The sequence below is a fragment of the Pleurodeles waltl genome, chromosome 5, assembly GCF_031143425.1.
Source record: "Pleurodeles waltl isolate 20211129_DDA chromosome 5, aPleWal1.hap1.20221129, whole genome shotgun sequence".
NCBI lineage: Eukaryota > Metazoa > Chordata > Amphibia > Caudata > Salamandridae > Pleurodeles > Pleurodeles waltl.
In genome coordinates, this window is record NC_090444.1 from 29,950,415 (window position 1) to 29,964,654 (window position 14,240).

Below are 14,240 nucleotides of genomic sequence, written 5' to 3' on the forward strand. Positions count from 1 at the left end.
TTGCTTGGCTAAAAAAGTTTACTTGTACTTAACTGCGAACTGAACCATATCTTTGCCCTCCCAAAACATTAGGAAATTGAGGCAATGTAATTGCTCAGGATCACACAGTTTGCAGATGTGAGGAAGCTAGGACTCAAATGCAGGTTTTGTGATGCTGACAGATTGCAAGCGATCCGGCATATAGCTACCTGTCTTCCTGACAATGGTTTGATTCTGTGCATTACAAATAGGACAATTATTCGATCAATCATGATTTATTAACTGTTGCTAATCACCTGTGAGGGTATCCAGGTGCTGAGAACACTCCTGTATTGAGGGCTCAGTTGAACAGCCAGGTCTTGAGTCATTTTCTGAATTCCAGAAGAGAGGATGAAGTCCGTAGGTGAAGGGGAAGGTTTTCTATGATTTCTCCACACGGTAGGAGAAGGAGCTTCATCCACTCTTACTTGTGTGGATGCAGAGGGGTGCGAGGGAGGGGAAAGCAGAGCGCAGGCATCTGGAAGGTTGGTGAAGGCTCAGGCGATGGTTGCTGAATGCTGGTCCTTGATTGTGTGGATCAGCATTTAAAATTGACATATTTTCTGAATGGGAAGCCAATGGAGCTTCTTGAGGTGGGGTGGTGTGGGTTTGTAGGGGGACGTTGTGGATGAGTCTGGCTGCTGAATTCTGTATGGCCTGTAGTGTCTTCAAGTGGTGTGTCGTGATTCCTACAGGGTGCCCACACACTAAGTAACTTAGCACCCAACCTTCACCAGGTGAAGGTTAGACATATAGGTGACTTATAAGTTACTTAAGTGAAGTGGTAAATGGCTGTGAATTAACGTGGACGTTATTTCACTCAGGCTGCAGTGGCAGGCCTGTGTAAGAATTGTCAGAGCTCCCTATGGGTGGCAAAAGAAATGCTGCAGCCCATAGGGATCTCCTGGAACCTCAATACCCTGGGTACCTCAGTACCATATACTAGGGGATTATATGGGTGTGCCAGTATGCCAATGTGAATTGGTAAATTTAGTCACTAGCCTGTAGTGAGAATTTGGAAAGCAGAGAGAGCATAACCACTGAGGTTCTGGTTAGCAGAGCCTCAGTGAGACAGTTAGGCATCACACAGGGAACACATACATATAGGCCACAAACTTATGAGCACTGGGGTCCTGGCTAGCAGGGTCCCTGTGACACATAACAAACATACTGAAAACATAGGGTTTTCACTATGAGCACTGGGCCCTGGCTAGCAGGATCCCAGTGAGACAGTGAAAACACCCTGACATATATTCCCAAACAGGCCAAAAGTGGGGGTAACAAGGCTAGAAAGAGGCTACTTTCCTACAATGAGATCATGATGGCTCTGGTGTTTTGTGTGGTGAACTGGTCCTAGTCCAAGAGCAGGTGATCAGAGTTTGCATTAGGGTTTGCATCCGTAGGAGCGAGCAGGCTAAAAAGGTGTTAGTGGCGGTGGGTTGGGGTTTGACGCTTTTGTAGATGGTGATGATCTTTTTGTTGAAGAGATCTGCCAGGGTGTCCCAGAGTACTGAGAAGGGATTATGATGTTTTAAGTGGCTGAGGGGGTTTCAGAACTCTATGACAATGTTGAAGAGTTTTTTGCTGTGATTAGAGCTGGCTTTAATGCGGTCAGCTAAGGTGCTCCTTTTAGTCTCTTTCAGTAGTTGGTGGTAGTGGTTGAGGGATGATTTGAAGGTGGCTCGGTCTGTGAGCTCCTTCCTGGTGCACCATTTTCTTTCTAGTCACTTACAGTTGCATTCTTGGTTTTCAGTTCTGTAGTATATCAACTGGCCTGTTTAGTGGGTCTCTTGCGTTTTGATTGATGGGCTGACTCTGATGGCTCAATCAGTAATCCAGGCAGAGAAGTTCCTGACAGCCTCTTCTAGGTTTCATGCAGTATCAGGGTGGGAGATTTTGAGGGCATTAGGCCACTGGCCCTCTGATACGTTGTTCCAGCTGCGGTGTGAAGTGCTGGGCGGCTTGGTGGCGGTGCCACGGTATACTGTGATGGTGAAGTGAACGATGACAGTCTTTCCAAGTGAGCTTGGTGACATGTCTGTACTTGACTCTGTCATGGACTGTGAAAATGGGGTCTGAGTGTATGTCTTGCATATTATGTGGGGTCAGTGACTAGGTGGGGGAGACTGATGGATGTTGTTTGTAGTTCTGAGGAGGGTGGTGGTGTTAAGATTGTCAAGGTGAAAATTGAGGTCTCCGAGGAAGATGTAGAGTTTGGTGTCAATGGCGAGCAGGGCGATGAATTCGTGGATGGTATCACAGAAACTGGGCCAATGGTCCTGGAGGTCTGCAGGTGAGGGTGCCTCTAAAGGTGGATTGCTGTCTATTTGGAGTTGGAAATCAAGGTGTGCTATGATCAGGGTGGGGTCGTCTGCGGTGTGTTTGTTAATGCAGTCCCAGTGTGAAATCATGTAGCCACCAGGAGTAGCTGAGGCGATGTCTGGTGCAGATGCGTGGTTGAGACAGTTCTCAGTGAGAAGATTACATCGGGCTGAGTGAGGTGAAGCTCCTCTTCAACACCATCAATAAATATTAATATAAATATTCATGGCTAAAGTGCTTTATGCTCATATCTCATGCACTCTGTGATAAAACTCATTCTAGTACATAACACATGGTGTACTCCCGATTTGCATCTTGACTACCACACTTGTACTGGACAGTACTCGCTTCTCAGCACAACTACTTCCCTTGTACTGGACTGTACTCACACTTCTCAGCAGGACTACCATACATGTACTGGATAGTACTCGCACTTACCAGCATGACTACCACACTTGTACTGGACAGTACTCACCCAGTACTCACCCTTCTCTGCAAGGCCACCATTTGTACTGGACAGTACTCACATTTCTCAGCAGGATTACCACACTTGCACTGGACAGTACTCGTACTTCCCAGCAATACTACCACACTTGTACTGGACAGTACTCGCAAAGTACTCACACTTCTCAGCAGGACCACCACACTTGTACTGGACAGTACTCACACTTCTCAGCAGCACTACCATACGTGTACTGAAGAGGTCTTGCACTTCTCAGAAAGGATTCCATACTGTTAAAACCAGGACTTCTCACCAGTTCTACTATACATTTTGTTAGAAATGGGGTTTCTGGTTGGCTAGGGTATGCACCTAAGCCAGGCAGAACCTTCCCATTCTAGTCAGGGCAAGGGAGTTACACGTCCAAGATAACCCCTGCTCACCCCTTGGTAGCTTGGCACGAGCAGTCAGGCCTAAGCCAGAGGCATAGTGTAAAACGTTTGCACAACACACATCACATATCAGTAATATCCTGCTACCTTAGCAGTTGTCAGAACGTTACACATTAGTTACTCTGCAGAACTAGCAGTAGTCACATACAACACAAAGGTTACTTAGCATTCTGCAACATAAGCTGTAATCAGGAATCACATTACTAAATAAATGCACTTGTCATAAAAGTATCATAAATGTCTGTACCAAGAACATTATAAAACACATGGCAAGTCAAGAAAACATATTAGCATATCATGCTCATAAAGGGAACATTTGCATACATATATGAAACATCATAAACATAGGTAGGCAACATATAAATACATAGGGGCCGCCAGGGCCACCGACCACGGGAGCACCGCCAACAGGCTGGCGGTGCTCCCACGAGCATTCTGACCGCGGCGGTTCAGCCGCGGTCAGAAGCAGAAAGTCGGCGGTCTCCTGCCGACTTTCCGCAGCTCGGGGGAATCCTCCATGGCGGCGGAGCGCGCTCCGCCGCCATGAGGATTCAGACACCCCCTACCGCCATCCTGTTCATGGCGGGAAACCCGCCATGAACAGGATGGCGGTAGGGGGTGCCGCGGGGCCCCTGGGGGCCCCTGCAGTGCCCATGCCAATGGCATGGGCACTGCAGGGGCCCCCGTAAGAGGGCCCCAAAAAGTATTTCAGTGTCTGCTTTGCAGACACTGAAATACGCGACGGGTGCAACTGCACCCGTCGCACCCCTGCAACTACGCCGGCTCAATTCTGAGCCGGCGTCCTCGTTGCAGGGGCATTTCCTCTGGGCCGGCGGGCGCTCTTTTGGAGAGCGCCCGCCGGCCCAGAGGAAATGTGTGAATGGCCGCCGCGGTCTTTTGACCGCGGTGCGGTCATTTGGCGGCGGGACTATGGCGGACGGCCTCCGCCGTCCGCCATAGTCAGAATCACCCCCATAATATCTATATAAAGAACCTATGATATATATATTATCCTTTTAAAAGTACCTGGTTTTATGATGAAGGCACGTCCAGTGGCATGAAAATGACAAGGGGGGCCCAGTGCTCCTCTGCGCCAAAAACAGGGGCCTTGCGATGATTTGGGGAAGAGAGGGGTGACATGCACCCCCTCCTGTACTTATAACGGGCCCCTCCGATGGCCTGCGATCTCAGAGGGCCCCCTCTGGGCCTCAACTGGACCTGCAGAGGGGGGGACCAAGGTGCACAACTATTCTGGGCCACCACAGGGGACTGGTGGTGTGGGAGTCTCTGGTGAGGCTTCCACCCAGCCTGCGGCCTCCCAAAAGGATATTCAGGGCTTCAGTGGGGCCGGGGGGAGCCTCCGATGAGGATTCCTTCCCCCCGCCCGTCCTAAACACATACGCTTAACTCCAAGGGGCAAGGGGAGCCTCCGATGAGGCTTCCTTTCCCCCTGCCCGTGCACCAGGCACTCATGGGCTTCGGCGGGCGGGGAGCCTCCTATGAGGCTTCCTTCCCCTCCTGATGCTCTCTGGCAAAAGAAAGCGGCTCGCCCGGGCCACAACGATGATGGGCCCTACGTTAGGGCCTTCTGGTGACCTGGGGTCGCTCCTCAGAGCAAACCTTGCCCCGGGGGCACCGATAGGAGCACACTTGCTCCGGTTTCCTTTTCTTCGTGCTCCGGAGGCACAGAAGCAGCGCGTCTCTGATGCACTCAGATAATTAGAGAGCCCGGGTTGCGGTGGTGAAACGGGGCACAGCGACACGCTTTTCAAAGTGCTAGGACCCTCCCATGAGCCCGGGTCGTGGCGGTGATTTCTTGCGGCAACAAGCACTTTGAGAGAGCTGTTAACTCAATAGATGAGCGCTCCTTGAGGCGCTAGGGTCATGATTAAGAAGCGTTCCTCATGCGCTTCTGGTTGTTGCAGGAGTCAGAGGCCATGGCACCCTGCCCCTGGGGGACAAAGTACTCAAGGAGCACAGGGTGGCAGGGTCCAGCAGCAGGCCAGCACAAGATGAACGCAAGTAAGCCTGTAAAAACTACCAACTGCTGGTGAGCTGGCTGACAGTTCTGGCCAGTCTGCCACCAACAGATGAAAATCTGACCTCCCAGGGTGAGAGCCTCCACTCTCTAGAGGTCAGAAACAAAGCCTTCAATGGTTGGGGTGTAACAAACCCCTCCTAAAAGGATGACCTACAAATCTGTATTCTAAGGCAGGGAGCTTCAAAGAAACCCACTGCCTTTGGCATGCAGAACTAGCTTTCCTCAGAGGAGGATGCCAAAACTCCCTGCCCCAGGGCCCATCTGGTACTTGGACAGATCTGAAATTAGCAATGCAGAAAAAGTGTCACCCTTGGGTGACCAGCCTGAAGTGGACATTCTATCATGTTGTTTGTGATGGAATTTAGGAACTCTAGACAGGGTGATGCCCACTCCTCACAGGGAATGGTCATCTAGGAAGTGTAGTGACCCCAAGAGTAAGTACCCCATTGGCTACTACCTTTCACTCCCCTTAACCCCTAAATTGAGTAGTTAGAGGACCCCCTGATACCAGACCCTGAGATCTTCTCTGTATCTTCGCTGGAGAAGAAGAAGGAGAAGTGGACGAAATGCTTGCTGAACCCAAGACCGAGGAGCACAATTGACTTGGAGCCAAAACTCTGCCGGCCTGCCGCTGCACCCAACCCCCAGAGAGCAACTGACCTGTCCTGCTGCTGCAGCCTCCAAGAAACTGGGAGAACTGCCAGTGCTCTGCAAATAGCCAGGAGGAACTCCCTTGGAGTAGAGGAGCTACTCCCCTGCATCTGTAGGCAACCAAGAAAACCTTAAGAGGACCAGGACTGCCAAAAACCCAGCACCAGACTTCACCACTGCATCTGAGCCACCTAGCCCATGTTGAAGTGGGCCAACATTGTCAGCGTGGTCCCAACGCACTCCAGAAGAGACGCCCGCCCTGTCCTCACCCACTGTGGACTTCACCACTGGTTCTGCAGCCCTCCCCTGCAACCGCAAGTGATCCAGAAGCAAAACCTCACGCCCCTAGAACACCTCTACACCCGTCTGCCCTGGACCCAGAAGAGGAGAACCCAGAACGTCCCCATGTCTCCCCACCTCATGCGACCTGAGCCCACTTGCTGGCTTGTCGGACTAGACATCCAGTCCACATCTGCAGAATGTTTCTGTGGACCCCCCTGTATCCGCGAGGAACTCCAATGCTTGACCTAATGCCAGAAGACATCCCTGCACCTGCAACCTACAGCCTGAGGAGGAGTGGAGCGATGGTGTACCCACATGCCCAAGAACCTCAAGGGTCCATTCCCCCTGTGGGTTTCCCCTGTAATGTCCTTCCAGTCCATCCTTGCAGCGACTTTGTAACCAGACTGATACAATAGTCTTGAATGTGATACTGTAGGAAAGTCCTCCTTTCTGCCCTGGTCACCCCCAAACTTTTTGTACAGATACTGGTGGTTACTAACTCTTGGCTGTGCCCTGGGTACTGCTTACCTGTCACAGGACCAGTGTTCTGTGTAAAGTAGATATGCAAATTAGGCTAATTATAATTGCCAATATTACCCTACCTATGTGTCAGTAGTATATGGTAGAACATGTAGGTTTAGTCAACCCAGCATAGGTAGTGCACCCATATGTGCACTGCTGAGGTGCCCTGTGTCATTTTAAAGGCTGGCCTGCCTTGCTGGCTGCTTTTAAACAAAAGTTATATGCAAACGTGATTTTGGAATAAAAGTACTTCCAAAGTCTTAAACTACCTTATTTTTTCAATATGTCACCCCAAGATGTGCCCTTTGTGTCTCTAGGGGTGGATGCCATGTAACTATAAGCAGGGACCTTATATAAATAGTTTTTTAAGCCCAGGTGAGGTAAAACAGCCAAATCTGTTCTTCCCTCATTGTAGTGAATGACCTTCATAGGCTAGAATGGGAAAACTTTATTTTAATTTATAAAGTCCCCTTAAGTGTCAGATGCCTCACGTTTGGTATCAAATTAATTGTTATAATGAATCCCACAACTTACAATTGTTTGACTTAATATAACTTGTTCAGGTAAAGAGTTTTAAACTCTACCTAAAAAGTTGTCAACCTCAGCCCTGTAGTGCCCTACTCTGATCGGCCAACCTCTGGAAGCCTGGCCAGACTGCCTTGATGAGGTGTGAAATGGCCGGGCTGAATACAAAGAGATATGACTGGGGGAGGAGAACTTCCCTTAGCAGCTGGAGAAGCAGGAAGGGCAGCCAAATTGGTCTTCAAAGGCAGGGAAGGACATTTGGAGCAACCCAGCGCCTCCCTCACATCATGCAAACCCAGACAATTAGGTGTCCCCTTGATTAGATTAGGAGAGAGCAGTATAGGGGTGGACTCAGCCAGATGTAACCTCCAAAATCAGTTTCAGCCATGATGGATTTTTGAGAAATGTTGCTCCCTTGGATTGATTTTTGGAAAGACCAGGTAGTGGTCATCACAGGGGGAAGGACCCTGCATCTGATTGGACAACCAGGACCCCCTGTTTTTCACCCAGGAACAAGGAGAAAGCTGGTAGACCTACACCCACACCTCAGACCCTTACAAGGAAGAACTACAGGAGAATGACTGCCCTGCAGGACCCCTGACCTGCACCTGGACACTGCACTCTGGAGGACTGCACCAGCTGCTGTAGGAAAGTACCATCTTGCCTGGCATGTTACCCCCATTTTTCACTGTATATATGTTGTTTTAGTTGTATGTGTCACCGGGACCCTGTTCACCAGGGCCCCAGTGCTCATAAGTGTGCCTGAATGTGTTACCTGTGTAGTGACTAACTGTCTCACTGAGGCTCTGCTAATCAGAACCTCAGTGGTTATGCTCTCTCATTTCTTTCAAATTGTCACTAACAGGCTAGTGACCAATTTTACCAATTTACATTGGCTTACTGGAACACCCTTATAATTCCCTAGTATATGGTACTGAGGTACCCAGGGTATTGGGGTTCCAGGAGATCCCTATGGGCTGCAGCATTTCTTTTGCCACCCATAGGGAGCTCTGACAATTCTTACACAGGCCTGCCACTGCAGCCTGAGAGAAATAACGTCCACGTTATTTCACAGCCATTTTACACTGCACTTAAGTAACTTATAAGTCACCTATATGTCTAACCTTTACCTGGTAAAGGTTAGGTGCAAAGTTACTTAGTGTGAGGGCACCCTGGCACTAGCCAAGGTGCCCCCACATTGTTCAGGGCCAATTCCCCGGACTTTGTGAGTGCGGGGACACCATTACACGCGTGCACTACATATAGGTCACTACCTATATGTAGCTTCACAATGGTAACTCCGAATATGGCCATGTAACATGTCTATAATCATGGAATTGGCCCCTCTATACCATCCTGGCATAGTTGGCACAATCCCATGATCCCAGTGGTCTGTAGCACAGACCCTGGTACTGCCAAACTGCCTTTCCTGGGGTTTCACTGCAGCTGCTGCTGCTGCCAACCCCTCAGACAGGCATCTGCCCTCCAGGATGGCAGAACAAAGAACTTCCTCTGAGAGAGGGTGTTACACCCTCTCCCTTTGGAAAATGGTGTGAAGGCAGGGGAGGAGTAGCCTCCCCCAGCCTCTGGAAATGCTTTCTTGGGCACAGATGTGCCCAATTCTGCATAAGCCAGTCTACACCGGTTCAGGGGACCCCTTAGCCCTGCTCTGGCGTGAAACTGGACAAAGGAAAGGGGAGTGACCACTCCCCTGACCTGCACCTCCCCTGGGAGGTGTCCAGAGCTCCTCCAGTGTGCTCCAGACCTCTGCCATCTTGGAAACAGAGGTGCTGCTGGCACACTGGACTGCTCTGAGTGGCCAGTGCCACCAGGTGACGTCAGAGACTCCTTCTGATAGGCTCCTTCAGGTGTTGCTAGACTATCCTCTCTCCTAAGTAGCCAAACCCTCTTTTCTGGCTATTTAGGGTCTCTGTCTCTGGGGAAACTTTAGATAACGAATGCAAGAGCTCATCCGAGTTCCTCTGCATCTCTCTCTTCACCTTCTGCCAAGGAATTGACTGCTGACCGCGCTGGAAGCCTGCAAACCTGCAACATAGTAGCAAAGACGACTACTGCAACTCTGTAACGCTGATCCTGCCGCCTTCTCGACTGTTTTCCTGGTGGTGCATGCTGTGGGGGTAGTCTACCTCCTCTCTGCACTAGAAGCTCCGAAGAAATCTCCTGTGGGTCGACGGAATCTTCCCCCTGAAACCGCAGGCACCAAAAAGCTGCATTACTGGTCCCTTGGGTCTCCTCTCAGCACGACGAGCGAGGTCCCTCGAATCCAGCAACTCTGTCCAAGTGACTCCCACAGTCCAGTGACTCTTCAGTCCAAGTTTGGTGGAGGTAAGTCCTTGCCTCACCTCGCTAGACTGCATTGCTGGGAACCGCGACTTTTGCAGCTACTCCGGCCCCTGTGCACTTCCGGCGGAAATCCTTTGTGCACAGCCAAGCCTGGGTCCACGGCACTCTAACCTGCATTGCACAACTTTCTAAGTTGGTCTCCGGCGATGTGGGACTCCTTTGTGTAACTTCGGATGAGCACCATTTCACGCATCTTCGTAGTGCCTGTTTCTGGCACTTCTCCGGGTGCTACTTGCTGCTAAGAGAGCTCCTTGTCTTGATCGACATCCCCTCTACCTCCTGGCCCAATTTGCGACCTCCTGGTCCCTCCTGGGCCACAGCAGCATCCAAAAACGCTAACCGCACGATTTGCAGCTAGCAAGGCTTGTTGGCGTTCTTTCGGCGGGAAAACACTTCTGCACGACTCTCCACGGCAAGAAGGATCCGTCCACCAAAGGGGAAGACTCTAGCCCTTTTTGTTCCTGCAGAAACCTCAGCTTCTTCTGTCCAGTAGAAGCTTCTTTGCATCCACAGCTGGCATTTCCTGGGCATATGCCCATATCCGACTTGCTTGTGACTTTTGGACTTGGTCCCCTTGTTCCACAGGTACCCTAGATTGGAAATCCATCGTTGTTGCATTGTTGGTTTGTGTCTTTCCTGCATTATTCCTCTAACACGACTTCTTTGTCCTTAGGGGAACTTCAGTGCACTTTGCACTCACTTTTCAGGGTCTTGGGGAGGGTTATTTTTCTAACTCTCACTATTTTCTAATAGTCCCAGCGACCCTCTACAAGGTCACATAGGTTTAGGGTCCATTCGTGGTTCGCATTCCACTTTTGGAGTATATGGTTTGTGTTGCCCCTATCCCTATGTGTCCCCATTGCATCCTATTGTAACTATACATTGTTTGCACTGTTTTCTAAGACTATACTGCATATTTTTGCTATTGTGTATATATATCTTGTGTATATCTCCTATCCTCTCACTGAGGGTACACTCTAAGATACTTTGGCATATTGTCATAAAAATAAAGTACCTTTATTTTTAGTATAACTGTGTATTGTGTTTTCTTATGGTATTGTGCATATGACACTAAGTGGTACTGTAGTAGCTTCACACGTCTCCTAGTTCAGCCTAAGCTGCTCTGCTAAGCTACCATTATCTATCAGCCTAAGCTGCTAGACACCCTATACACTAATAAGGGATAACTGGGCCTGGTGCAAGGTGCAAGTACCCCTTGGTACTCACTACAAGCCAGTCCAGCTTCCTACATTGGTTGTGCAGCGGTGGGATAAGTGCTTTGAGACTACTTACCACTCTTGTCATTGTACTTTTCATAAGAGAATGTGAGAAGGTAGCCTCTTTCTAGCCTTGTTACCCCCACTTTTGGCCTGTTTGTGAGTGTATGTCAGGGTGTTTGTCACTGTTTTCACTGTCTCACTGGGATCCTGATAGCCAGGCCTCAGTGCTCATAGTGAAAACACTATGTTTTCAGTATGGTTGTTATGTGTCACTGGGATCCTGCTGGTCAGGACCCCAGTGCTCATAGGTTTGTGGCCTATATGTATGTGTCACTGGGACCCTGTCACACAGGGCCCCAGTGCTCATAGGTGTGCATGTATATGTTCCCTGTGTGGTGCCTAACTGTCTCACTGAGGCTCTGCTAACCAGAACCTCAGTGGTTATGCTCTCTCATTACTTTCAAATTGTCACTGACAGGCTAGTGACCATTTTTACCAATTTACATTGGCTTACTGGAACACCCTTATAATTCCCTAGTATATGGTACTGAGGTACCCAGGGTATTGGGGTTCCAGGAGATCCCTATGGGCTGCAGCATTTCTTTTGCCACCCATAGGGAGCTCTGACAATTCTTACACAGGCCTGCCACTGCAGCCTGAGTGAAATAACGTCCACGTTATTTCACAGCCATTTTACACTGCACTTAAGTAACTTATAAGTCACCTATATGTCTAACCTTTACCTGGTAAAGGTTAGGTGCAAAGTTACTTAGTGTGAGGGCACCCTGGCACTAGCCAAGGTGCCCCCACATTGTTCAGAGCCAATTCACTGAACTTTGTGAGTGCGGGGACACCATTACACGCGTGCACTACATATAGGTCACTACCTATATGTAGCTTCACCATGTTAACTCCGAATATGGCCATGTAACATGTCTATGATCATGGAATTGCCCCCTCTATGCCATCCTGGCATTATTGGTACAATTCCATGATCCCAGTGGTCTGTAGCACAGACCCTGGTACTGCCAAACTGCCCTTCCTGGGGTTTCTCTGCAGCTGCTGCTGCTGCCAACCCCTCAGACAGGCATCTGCCCTCCTGGGGTCCAGCCAGGCCTGGCCCAGGATGGCAGAACAAAGAACTTCCTCTGAGAGAGGGTGTGACACCCTCTCCCTTTGGAAAATGGTGTGAAGGCAGGGGAGGAGTAGCCTCCCCCAGCCTCTGGAAATGCTTTGTTGGGCACAGAGGTGCCCAATTCTGCATAAGCCAGTCTACACCGGTTCAGGGACCCCTTAGCCCCTGCTCTGGCGCGAAACTGGACAAAGGAAAGGGGAGTGACCACTCCCCTGACCTGCACCTCCCCTGGGAGGTGTCCAGAGCTCCTCCAGTGTGCTCCAGACCTCTGCCATCTTGGAAACAGAGGTGCTGCTGGCACACTGGACTGCTCTGAGTGGCCAGTGCCACCAGGTGACGTCAGAGACTCCTTGTGATAGGCTCCTTCAGGTGTTAGTAGCCTTTCCTCTCTCCTAGGTAGCCAAACCCTCTTTTCTGGCTATTTAGGGTCTCTGTCTCTGGGGAAACTTCAGATAACGAATGCATGAGCTCAGCCGAGTTCCTCTGCATCTCCCTCTTCACCTTCTGATAAGGAATCGACCGCTGACCGCGCTGGAAGCCTGCAAACCTGCAACATAGTAGCAAAGACGACTACTGCAACTCTGTAACGCTGATCCTGCCGCCTTCTCGACTGTTTTCCTGCTTGTGCATGCTGTGGGGGTAGTCTGCCTCCTCTCTGCACCAGAAGCTCCGAAGAAATCTCCCGTGGGTCGACGGAATCTTCCCCCTGCAACCGCAGGCACCAAAAAGCTGCATCTCCGGTCCCTTGGGTCTCCTCTCAGCACGACGAGCGAGGTCCCTCGAATCCAGCGACACCGTCCAAGTGACCCCCACAGTCCAGTGACTCTTCAGCCCAAGTTTGGTGGAGGTAAGTCCTTGCCTCACCTCGCTGGGCTGCATTGCTGAGAACCGCGACTTTGCAAGCTTCTCCGGCCCCTGTGCACTTCCGGCGGAAATCCTTCGTGCACAGCCAAGCCTGGGTCCACGGCACTCTAACCTGCATTGCACGACTTTCTAAGTTGGTCTCCGGCGACGTGGGACTCCTTTGTGCAACTTCGGCGAGCACCGTTTCACGCATCCTCGTAGTGCCTGTTTCTGGCACTTCTCCGGGTGCTACCTGCTTCAGTGAGGGCTCCTTGTCTTGCTCGACGTCCCCTCTCTCTGCAGGTCCAATTTGCGACCTCCTGGTCCCTCCTGGGCCCCAGCAGCGTCCAAAAACGCCAAACGCACGATTTGCGTGTAGCAAGGCTTGTTGGCGTCCATCCGGCGGGAAAACACTTCTGCACGACTCTCCAAGGCGTGGGGGATCCATCCTCCAAAGGGGAAGTCTCTAGCCCTTGTCGTTCCTGCAGTATTCACAGTTCTTCAGCCTAGTAAGAGCTTCTTTGCACCAACCGCTGGCATTTCTTGGGCATCTGCCCATCTCCGAGCTGCTTGTGACTTTTGGACTTGGTCCCCTTGCTCCACAGGTACCTTCAGACAGGAATCCATCGTTGTTGCATTGCTGATTTGTGTTTTCCTTGCATTCTCCCTCTAACACGACTATTTTGTCCTTAGGGGAACTTTAGTGCACTTTGCACTCACTTTTCAGGGTCTTGGGGAGGGTTATTTTGCTAACTCTCACTATTTTCTAATAGTCCCAGCGACCCTCTACAAGGTCACATAGGTTTGGGGTCCATTCGTGGTTCGCATTCCACTTCTAGAGTATATGGTTTGTGTTGCCCCTATCCCTATGTTTCCCCATTGCATCCTATTGTAACTATACATTGTTTGCACTGTTTTCTAAGACTATACTGCATATTTTTGCTATTGTGTATATATATCTTGTGTATATTTCCTATCCTCTTACTGAGGGTACACTCTAAGATACTTTGGCATATTGTCATAAAAAATAAAGTACCTTTATTTTTAGTATAACTGTGTATTGTGTTTTCTTATGATATTGTGCATATGACACTAAGTGGTACTGTAGTAGCTTCACACGTCTCCTAGTTCAGCCTGAGCTGCTTTGCTAAGCTACCATTATCTATCAGCCTAAGCTGCTAGACACCCTATACACTAATAAGGGATAACTGGGCCTGGTGCAAGGTGCAAGTACCCCTTGGTACTCACTACAAGCCAGTCCAGCCTCCTACATTGGTTGTGCAGTGGTGGGATAAGTGCTTTGAGACTACTTACCACTCTTGTCATTGTACTTTTCATAAGAGAAAAATATACAAAACAAGGTCAGTGTATATACACATAGCCAAAAAGTTTTGCATTTCCTCTTTTCACTCTTTTCTAAGTGCGG

At 49.9% G+C, this 14,240-nt stretch overlaps 1 protein-coding gene across 2 annotated transcripts in view; it reads left to right on the plus strand.

Annotated features, from left to right (window-relative positions):
• Positions 1 to 14,240, plus strand: part of LOC138295312 (NXPE family member 4-like) — a 557,878-nt gene that overhangs the window by 175,573 nt on the left and 368,065 nt on the right. The window lies entirely within an intron of this gene.